The sequence below is a fragment of the Salmo trutta genome, chromosome 14, assembly GCF_901001165.1.
Source record: "Salmo trutta chromosome 14, fSalTru1.1, whole genome shotgun sequence".
Classification (NCBI taxonomy): Eukaryota; Metazoa; Chordata; class Actinopteri; order Salmoniformes; family Salmonidae; genus Salmo; species Salmo trutta.
This window is the reverse complement of record NC_042970.1, coordinates 60624165-60635766: the sequence shown is the minus strand read 5'-3', so window position 1 is coordinate 60635766 and position 11602 is coordinate 60624165.

The following is an 11602-nucleotide window of genomic DNA, read 5'->3' as shown; positions in this document are numbered from 1 at the left end:
GCATTTCGGCAAGCCAGTCTCACATTTTAAGGCGTTATCAAATCAAAGTTTATTTGTTGCGTTCACAGCATACAATAGATGTAAAACACTCCAGCGAAATGATTAGTTACAAGCTCCTTCTCAACAATACAGTGTTCAATAAAAGTAAGAAAATAGAAAATCCACAATAGGATCTTAAAGAGCACAGAATCAATCCTAGGTCAGATATCTAAAAAATAAAAACGACTTTACAACAAATCGAAGAATAAAAACACATGAGAAGTAAAACACATGACGATGTATGTTAAATACAAGATCAGTACCATTATCTTAGCAATATGCAGGAATACAGTGGTAGTCAGGGTAAAGACAGTGCCTTACGAAAGTATTCACACTCCATGACTTTTTGCACATTTTGTTGTTACAGCCTGAATAAAAAAGTATTACATTTATGTTATGTGTCACTGGCTTACACACAATACCCCATAATGTCAAAGTGGAATTATGTTTTTGGTTAAATTAAAATGAAAAGCTAAACATGTCTTGAGTCAATGAGTAGTCAACCCCTTTGTTATGGCAAGCTTAAATAAGTTAAGGTGTAAAAATGTGCTTAAGTCACAAAATAAGTTGCATGGACTCGATCTGAGTGCAATAATAGTGTTTACATATTTTTTTATGACTACCTCATCTCTGTACCCCACACATACAAAGGTCCCTTTGTCGATCACGGAATTTCAAACACAGATTCAAACTCAAAGACCAGGGAGGTTTTCAATGCCTTGCAAAGAAGGGCACCTATTGGTAGATGGGTAAAAAAGAATCCCTTTTAGCATGGTGAAGTTATTAATTACATTTGATGATGTAGCAATATACCAAGTCACTACAAAGATACAGGTGTCCTTCCTGTCTCAGTTCACAGAGAGGAAGGAAACTGCTCAGGGATTTCACCATGAGGCCAATGGTGACTTAAAAACAGTTACAGAGTTTAATGGCTGTGATAGGAGAACTGAGGATGGGTCAACAACATTGTAGTTACTCCACAACAATAACCTAAATGAAAAGAAGGAAGCCTGTGCAGAATAATAATATTCCAAAACATGCATCATGTTTGCAATAAGGCACTAAAGTAAAACTACAGAAATTTGGCTAAGAAATTAACTTAATGTCCTGAATCTAAAGTGTTATGTTTGGGCAAATCCAACACAACACATCACTGAGTACCACTCTTCCTATTTTCAAGCATACTGGTAGCTGCATCACGTTATGGGTATGCTTGTAATCAACAAGGTCTAGGGAGTTTTTTTAGGAAAAAAAGAAATGGAATGGAGCTAAGCACAGGAAGAGTACTAGAGGAAAGCCTGGTTCAGTCTGCTTTCCAACAGACACTGGGAGACAAATTCACCTTTCAGCAGGACAATAGCCTTAAACACAAGGCCGAATATACTCTGGAGTTCCTTTCCAAGACAACAATGAATGGTCCTGATTGGCCTAGTTACAGATTTGACTTAAATCAGTTTGAAAATCTATGGCTGTCTAGCAATGATCAACAACCAATTTGACAGAGCTTGAATAATTTTTAAAAGAATAATGTAAAAATAGTGTACAATCCAGGTGTGTAAAGCTCTTAGAGACTTACCCAGAAAGTAGGTTGAGTACTTATGTAATCATGATATATTAGTGTTTTATTTTTATGAATTTTTTTTTTACAAATGTTACACTTTGTATTCCACTTTTACATGACACATTATTTTGTGTAGATTGTTGACAAAAAATGAAAATAAATAATAATTATCCAACAACATTTTAAATAAGTAAAGGGGTGTGAATACTTTCTGAAGGCACCGATGTACATGTAGGCTGGGGTAAAATGACTGGGCAGCAGGAGAAATAAAATACATAATAATAATAGTAGCAGCAGCGTATATAGGTGAATGTGTGTGGCGTCAATGTGTGTGTGTGCGTGTTTATGTGTGTGAGTGTGCAGAAATTAGCAGGACATATAATTGTTAATTGGACTGAGTGTTTTAGCCATCTTTGGTCTCTTCACCAGTGGTTAATGCGTTTGACCAAGGACTTGGGCATGTCCTTCGTCGACAATTTTGACTCCTTCTGGAATAGGCCTGGCTACGTTGTGGAAGACGGAATTCACCTGGGTGAAAATGGCTCCCGGCTGTTGTCATCAAACATTGGAAAGGTTGTTGGTCAAATAAATTGATATGAGGACAATATTAGCATTACATGTAAGTCGGTTTTTACCATCTCCTCTTTGGTCACTGTGAGAGTTCCACATGTTGGTGCTAACCGGAGAAATGTCATTGCTATTCCTACTTTGTTTTCTTTTCCTAATATGTATAATCCAATGATTGAGTATCCTGTTGTTCTGAAATCTCAAAGTATTGAAACTCCGTATGATTTTAAATGCAGAAAAGGTTTGACTTTTTTACATCTTAATATTCGTAGTTTATTACCTAAAATTGATCATGTCAACATCTGGGCCTCAGGCAGAGACTGATGTTTTTATGGTATCTGAGACCTGGTTAACTGATAAAACCCTGGACTCTAATGTTGTTATGAATGGTTACACTGGGTTTCAGGCTGATAGGAAAGGCAAAGGTGGTGGTGTTGCTACTTAAACAAGGAATCTTCTTTCTGTGTCTCTGTTAAAGGCTACTTCCAGTCCTAAACTATTTGAATTGTTGGTTTTAAGTCTTCAGTTGTACTCATATGCAAGAAGAACAGTTATAGGAATCTATTGCCCACCTTCCACCAAGAAATGTGCACTAAACAAACTCACTGATTTAATTGCCATTTTTATTACCCCAGACGTGTTGATTGCTGGAGATTTTAATCTTGCACGGGGAAGGCAGGATGCTGATTGTCAAAATTATTTTTGTACTAATCTAAATTTGACCCAGCTGATTACAAAGCCCACTTGTCCAAACTTAAAGGACCCTACAAAATCGACTTTGATTGACCTCATATTTACAAACACTCAAAAGAAATATGCTGGGAGTTGGGTATTTGCTTTGGATATTAGTGTCCAATGTCCCATTGCATGTGTCAGGGACACACGGATGCCTCGATCCAAACCTCGTTTTATCAACATGAGAAATGTTAAACATTTCAATGAACAGGCCTTTTTTGTGACATTTATTTTGATGACTTTGATTGTAACACATCTATAAATCAAATCAAATTTTATTTGTCAAAAGAAATGCTTGTGCATCTAGTTCCGACCATGCAGTAATTTCTAACAAGTAATCTAACAATTTCACAGCAAGTGTAAAGAAATGAAAAATAATATTACATAAAGATTAATGAATGAGCGATGGCCGAACGGCATACAGTGGGGGGAAAAAGTATTTGATCCCCTGCTGATTTTGTGCGTTTGCCCACTTACAAAGAAATTATCAGTCTATCATTTTAATGGTAAGTTTATTTGAACAGTGAGAGAAAGAATAACAACAAAAATATCCAGAAAAACGCATGTCGAAAATGTTATAAAATGATTTGCATTTTAATGAGGGAAATAAGTATTTGACCCCTCTGCAAAACATGACTTAGTACTTGGTGGCAAAACCCTTGTTGGCAATCACAGAGGTCAGACGTTTCTTGTAGTTGGCCACCAGGTTTGCACACATCTCAGGAGGGATTTTGTCCCACTCCTCTTTGCAGATCTTCTCCAAGTCATTAAGGTTTTGAGGCTGACGTTTGGCAACTCGAACCTTCAGCTCCCTCCACAGATTTTCTATGGGATTAAGGTCTGGAGACTGGCTAGGCCACTCCAGGACCTTAATGTGCTTCTTCTTGAGCCACTCCTTTGTTGCCTTGGCCGTGTGTTTTGGGTCATTGTCATGCTGGAATACCCATCCACGACCCATTTTCAATGCCCTGGATGAGGGAAGGAGGTTCTCACCCAAGATTTGACGGTACATGGCCCCGTCAAATGATGCGGGGAAGTTGTCCTGTCCCCTTAGCAGAAAAACACCCCCAAAGCATAATGTTTCCACCTCCATGTTTGAAGGTGGAGATGGTGTTCTTGGGGTCATAGGCAGCATTCCTCCTCCTCCAAACACGGCGAGTTGAGTTGATGCCAAAGAGCTCCATTTTGGTCTCATCTGACCACAACACTTTCACCAGCTGTCCTCTGAATCATTCAGATATTCATTGGCAAACTTCATACGGGCATGTATATGTATTCTTGAGCAGGGGGACCTTGCGGGCGCTGCAGGATTTCAGTCCTTCACGGCGTAGCTGCCTTGAGATCATTGACAAGATCCTCCTGTGTAGTTCTGGGCTGATTCCTCACCGTTCTCATGATCATTGCAACTCCACGAGGTGAGATCTTGCATGGTGCCCCAGGCCGTCGGATATTGACAGTTCTTTTGTGTTTCTTCCATTTGCGAATAATCGCACCAAATGTTGTCACCTTCTCACCAAGCTGCTTGGCGATGGTCTTGTAGCCCATTCCAGCCTTGTGTAGGTCTACAATCTTGTCCCTGACATCCTTGGAGAGCTCTTTGGTCTTGGCCATGGTGGAGAGTTTGGAATCTGATTGATTGCTTCTGTGGACAGGTGTCTTTTATAAAGGTAACAAACTGAGATTAGGAGCACTCCCTTTAAGAGTGTGCTCCTAATCTCAGCTCGTTACCTGTATAAAAGACACCTGGGAGCCAGAAATCTTTCTGATTGAGAGGGGGTCAAATACTTATTTCCCTCATTAAAATGCAAATCAATTTATAACATTTTTGACATGCGTTTTTCTGGATTTTTGTTGTTGTTATTCTGTCTCTCACTGTTGAAATAAACCTACCATTAAAATTATAGACTGATCATTTCTTTGTCAGTGGGCAAATGTACAAAATCAGCAGGGGATCAAATACTTTTTTCCCCCACTGTAGGCAAGATGCAGTAGATGGTATAGAGTACAGTATATACATATGAGATGAGTAATGTAGGGTATGTAAACATTATATAAAGTGGCATTGTTTAAAGTGGCTAGTGATACATTTATTACATACATTTTTCATTAAGTGGCTAGAGATGAGTCAGTATGTTGGCAGCAGCCACTCAAAGTTAGTGATGGCTGTTTAACAGTCTGATGGCCTTGAGATAGAAGCTGTTTTTCAGTCTCTCAGTCCCCGCTTTGATGCACCTGTACTGACCTCGCCTTCTGGATGATAGCGGGGTGAACAAGCAGTGGCTCGGGTGGTTGTTGTCCTTGATGATCTTTTTGGCCTTCCTGTGACATCAGGTGGTGTTGGTGTCCTGGAGGGCAGGTAGCTTGCCCCCGGTGATGCGTTGTGCAGACCTCACTACCCTATGGAGAGCCTTACGGTTGTGGGCGGAGCAGTTGCCATACCAGGCGGTGACAAGCCTCCTGAGGTTGAAGAAGCACTGCTGCGCCTTCTTCACCACGCTGTCTGTGTGGGTGGACCATTTCAGTTTGTCCGTGATGTGTACGCCGAGGAACTTAAAACTTTCCACCTTTTCCACTACTGTCCCGTCGATGTGGATAGGGGGCTGCTCCCTCTGCTGTTTCCTGAAGTCCACGATCATCTCCTTTGTTTTGTTGACATTGAGTGTGAGGTTATTTTCCTGACACCACACTCCGAGGGCCCTCACCACCTCCCTGTAGACCGTCACGTTGTCGTTGGTAATAAAGCCTACCACTGTAGTGTCGTCTGCAAACTTGATGATTGAGTTGGAGGCCTGCATGGCCAGCAGTCATGGGTGAACAGGGAGTACAGGAGAGGGCTGAGAACGCACCCTTGTGGGGCCCCAGTGTTGAGGATCAGCGGGGTGGAGATGTTGTTTCCTACCCTCACCACCTGGGGAAGTCCAGGACCCAGTTGTACTATGGTGTTAAATGCTGAGCTGTAGTCGATGAACAGCATTCTTACATAGGTGTTCCCCTTGTCCAGATGGGTTAGGGCAGTTTGCAGTGTGATTGTGGTTGCGTCGTCTGTGGATCTATTGGGGCGGTAAGCAAATTGGAGTGGGTCTAGGGTGTCAGGTAGGGTGGAGGTGATACGGTCCTTGACTAGTCTCTCAAAGCACTTCATGATGACGGAAGTGAGTGCTACTGGGCGATAGTCATTTAGCTCAGTTACCTTAGCTTTCTTGGGAACAGGAACAATGGTGGCCCTCTTGAAGCATGTGGGAACAGCAGACTGGGATAAGGATTGATTGAATATGTTCGTAAACACACCAGCCAGCTAGTCTGCCCATGCTTTGAGGACGCAGCTGGGGATGTTGTCTGGGCTGGCAGCCTTGCGAGGGTTAACACGTTTAAATGTTTTACTCACGTTAGCTGCAATGAAGGAGAGCCCGCAGGTTTTGGTAGCGGGCCGTGTCAGTGGCACTGTATTGTCCTCAAAGCAAGCAAAGAAGTTGTTTAGTTTGTCTGGGAGCAAGACATCGTGGTCCACGACGGGGATGGTTTTCCTTTTGTAGTCCGTGATTGACTGTAGACTCTGCCACATACCTCTCGTGTCTGAGCCAGAGTTGGCTCTGAACCACTTCTCAAATGTTTTCAATTGTATTGTAGGTAAACATGATCCCTTAAAAAATTGAGAATTAAAAATCGGTCTTGCCCTTGGTTCAGTCCAGAGCTATCTGAAGTCATACACAACAGAGATGCTGCCTGGGCCAAAGCTAGATTCACAGACTCGGGCCCAGACTGGCAGTCTTTTAGGCGGTTGAGAAATGTGTGTGTAAAACTTGTTAAAAAAGCTAAATCTGATTATTATGTTAATACAATATCTGAATGTACAGGAAACCCAGCAAACTTTTGGAAAGCTGTTAAATCTCTGAAGGGTTGTAATCTCATCTTTTCTCCCCCAATAAATTGATATCATTAATGCATTTACAGTAATCGCCATTTTATCTCTGCAGGCATTATATTTGAATGTATTTCAAAGCCAGCTCTTTAAAAGAGTAGTTTGGATGTAGATGGTGAAAATCTATTGAATGATACTGAAAATGCTTGTCAGGAGTTTTCTTTTTGGAAATTCCCTGATAAAGAAGTCCTGGATGCTTTGTTAACGTTAGACAAAAACAATCCACAAAGGCTGATCATTTGGATCCTGGTCTGCTTAAGTGTGCAGCACCCCTTATTGCTGGCTCAGTAGCCTACATTTTTAATTTAACATTGTTATCAGGAAGTACTCCAAAAGCTTGGAAATCCGCATATGTGCTGCCACTCCATAAGGGTGGGGATACAAATGATCTTGACAGCTATTGCCCCATTTCAAGACTACCTTCTTTAGCTAAAATTCTTGAATCCTTGGTACATGTACAACTTTGTTCCTTTTTATCTGATACTTGCATTCTTAATATAAACTAATCAGGGTTTAGACCTGGGCATAGTACTACCACAGCAACCACGCTAGTTGTTAATGATCTCGTTAATACCTTGGATGCTAAAAAGAGCTGTGCTGCCTGTTTATTGTTTATTGATCTGTCAAAGGCGTTCAACACTGTTGATCATTCTGTTTTGCTGAAGAAATGATCAAGAGTAGGCCTGGATATACAGCCTGTTTATGGTTTCAGAATTATTTTAGCGACAGAACTCAGGCCATCTTGATAGATGGGTTAAATCAGAATTTCTTGAAATTCAAAAAGGTGTTCCTAAGGGTCCATTATTGTTCACTTTGTATATTAATGACATAGCAAACACTGTTAATTCTTGTAGCATTCATCTCTATGCCAATCACACAGTTTTGTATTCCTGTGCCACCTCAGTGCAGCAGGCCATTCATGAACTTCTGCATGACTTTGATTCAATTCAGAAATCACTTGCAGATCTTAAATTAGTGTTGAATACAAGTAAAACCAAGCTCATGCTGTTCTCTAGGTCACAAAATGTTGACCCTGAGGACCTGCATATTTCAGCTATAAATGGAGCCCAAATTGAGCTTGTTTCTCAATATATGTACCTGGGTGTCTGGATGGATTACATGTTATCCTTCGTAAAGCATATAAAAAATCTGACTAAGCTAAGATCCAAGATTGTTTTTTTTATATAGAAATAAATCATTCCTTAGTATTAAAAATAGGAGAAAGATTGTTCAAGCAATGCTTCTCCCTGTTTTGGATTTTGGTGATATTGTTAACATGCATGTGCCAATCTCTGTTTTGAAACCCTTGGACGCAGTCTACCATTCCGCAATACGTTTTATCACAGGGGACAATTTTAGGACTCGTCATTGTAGTCTCTATAAAAATGTGGGATGGACCTCTCTGTCTGTAAGAAGAGAGCTGCAGTCTCTTTTTTTATTTACAAAGTAATCTTACAGAAACTCCCTCTATATGTAACTTCATTAATTAAGATAAGAATAATAATTTACCAAAACCGTTCACAGGAATGGATAACACTAGAGATCCCTTCAGTCTCCACAGAAAATTCTGCGTTTAGTTTTTTTGCCCCTAATTTGTGGAACAATATGCAGAGTTCACTGCAGCTAGATGTACTGGCGCCACTCAGGCAGTTTAAATTATTGATTGAGGACCTCTATGTAGTTGAATTGTTTTTATTAAATGGTTATTTTTGTTAATTGTTTGCTGAATTATATTGTTTTATACACATGTATATGTTTTAATATTCTGTTTTTATTGTAATGTGTACAGGGCTCTCTTGTAAAATAGATTTTTAATCTCAATGTGACCCTGTTTAAATAAAGGTTAAATAAAAAACAATAAAAGTGCGTGGACGGTTGGATACACAACAGATGAGAGGACAACTGCAACGGATCGACGGGCAAGGTGAGTAAACGTTAGCTATTCGCTAGCTAAAATAATAATCAAACTACTATAAAAAATTATAAAAAATACATAATGTAATGTACCGTAAAAATTCAATTAAATCACTGAACACCACAGGCGCCTATTAGAGACATGCTTCTATTTGAGCCAGGTGTCTATTTGCTCATTTGCATAGTTCACTGTTTAATTCCAGCATTCACTTCCAGAATTTTTTATAAATGTCTTAATTTACTGCACTAATGTGTTATCATTTACACATTGTGTCACGTTTCTTCTGTCTTAGTATGCCTCTTTAAAAAAAATGTCTTCTTGACAAAATAAATATTCTCCTCTTTGATTGTGCATTTTCGTCAGTTCTTACTTTCACGATCGGACGATTTCTAAGGGTCTATACTCCCGAAGTTGTTGACTGCTTTTGTTCTCGCCAGTTAGCTAGCAGTTGTTAGCTATTAGCAGCAAATGGCTAGCAGTTTCTTACTGGCGATAAAAACGGATGATTGCCATAATTGTTTTTGTTGTCATTACTGAATTATTTTATGTAACAAATCAAACATTAAACCTCATAACCAATTCATGGTAATTCATGGTAACCTAAAAAATAATTCATTTAGACCCAGTGTTTATTTGAAACCAGCGTTTATTTGCTGAAATGTGTGCCAACGGCTTTTTGAGACTTTAAAAGGTTTCCATCAGCTACCCAATGTCACAGTTGTCGTAGGGTAAAGTGGACCAAGACGCAGCGGAGAAATGTGCACTCATCTTCTTTTATTTCAAACGGACAAAGAAGGTAAACCAAAATAAATACGTACACAACAAAAACACACCGACTAACAACAGGCCGGTAAGGCACAGAGCTATACACAGCACAATCTCCCACAAAACACTAAAACAAACACATACCTATATATAGGACCCTCAATCAGAGGCAACTAGAAAACACCTGCCTCCAATTGAGAGTCCAATCCCCAATTAACTAAACATAGAAATAAAAGAAGTAGACTAAACATAGAAATACATAAACATAGAACATTGCCCAAAACCCAGAATAATAAATCAAACACACCACTAAACACACAACCACCCCGAACCACATAAAACAAATACCCCCTGCCACGTCCTGACCAAACTACAATAACAAATAACCCCTATTACTGGTCAGGACGTGACAGCCAAGCTACATAGCCTGTAATGTTAACTGGTAATTGTTGTATAATTGTTTGTACGTTTTAGCTAACATTAGCTAACTAGCTAGCTATTTATAGTTTCTTTAATGTTAGCTAACTTTTGTTATTGAGAAATGTTAGTCCTCATTTAAACCCATGATACACTCTCTCATTATCTCATTCCATCCTACTTCAGTCCCAGTCTTATTCTGCCCCTGTCCAGTTAAATTGTAGAGTTTGGGTGCTGTGAGAAACTCAGCCTGTCACGCCTGCTCCCGCTCTCCCTCTCTGGCGCTCGAGGGCGCCAGGCGGCCTTTCATTACGCACATATGTCACCATCATTACGCGCATCAGTGCTCATTGGACTCACCTGAACTCCTTCACGTTTTGATTGCCTTCCCTATATCTGTCTGTTTCACCGGTGTGTCAACATGATTGTCATTTCCGTTTCCCCTGTCCAGATATGTATTCTGTTCCTGTCCGTGGTTATTAAATGTTCACTCCCTGTACCTGCTTCTTGTCTCCATTGTCGATCTTTACAGAATGCTGATGCAACTATATGAAGGATCAAGGTTTTTGTTTTTTGTTTTGTTGGTGATGTTGGGTCCGGGTGCTGAAACCGATGGAACCGGGGGTGCCTCAGCTGGCTCGTCGGGCTTCCATGCCTTAGCTGGCTCAAGAGGTTTCCTTGCCCCGGGTTGGGTCGGCGGGCTCCCATCCCACGTCATGCCTCAGCCATCTCGCCTGGCTCCTACGCCCATGCCTCGGCCGGCCCGTTATTCATGTTCACTCCCTGTGCCTGCTTCTCGTCTACAGCATCAATCTTTACACAGCTTCCACAAACAGGTAAGAGAGAGAGAGAGAGAGAGAGAGAGAGAGAGAGAGTGAGTATTCCCAATCTAGGTTATGTTAAACTTGACAAAAAAATTGAAAAAGAAAACATATTAGATGTTACATTTGATATCAACTAATGTCGAATGTTTATGTGTCGAATGTATGTCTTTCACACTGGTTTATTGGGACTGTCCTCTCTATTTCAGATTAAAGCAAGACAATGTGAAAAATAGCTCACTATGGATCTACAAACAGGTTAGCCTCTATAAAAATGTGGATATATTTGCAGTGTGATTATTATGTCTTATTTGTTATTTATCTTTTCCACTTGTAACTGAATGGTGAATGAATGTATACTGCTCAAAAAAATAAAGGGAACACTTAAACAACACAATGTAACTCCAAGTCAATCACACTTCTGTGAAATCAAACTGTCCACTTAGGAAGCAACACCCATTAACAATACATTTCACATGCTGTTGTGCAAATGGAATAGACAACAGGTGGAAATTATAGGCAATTAGCAAGACACCCCCAATAAAGGAGTGGTTCTGCAGGTGGTAACCACAGACCACTTCTCAGTTCCTATGCTTCCTGGCTGATGTTTTGGTCACTTTTGAATGCTGGTGGTGCTTTCGCTCTAGTGGTAGCATGAGACGGAGTCTACAACCCACACAAGTGGCTCAGGTAGTGCAGCTCGTCCAGGATGGCACATCAATGCGAGCTGTGGCAAGGAGGTTTGCTGTGTCTGTCAGCGTAGTGTCCAGAGCATGGAGGCGCTACCAGAAGACAGGCCAGTACATCAGGAGACGTGGAGGAGGCCGTAGGAGGGCAACAACCCAGCAGCAGGACCGCTACCT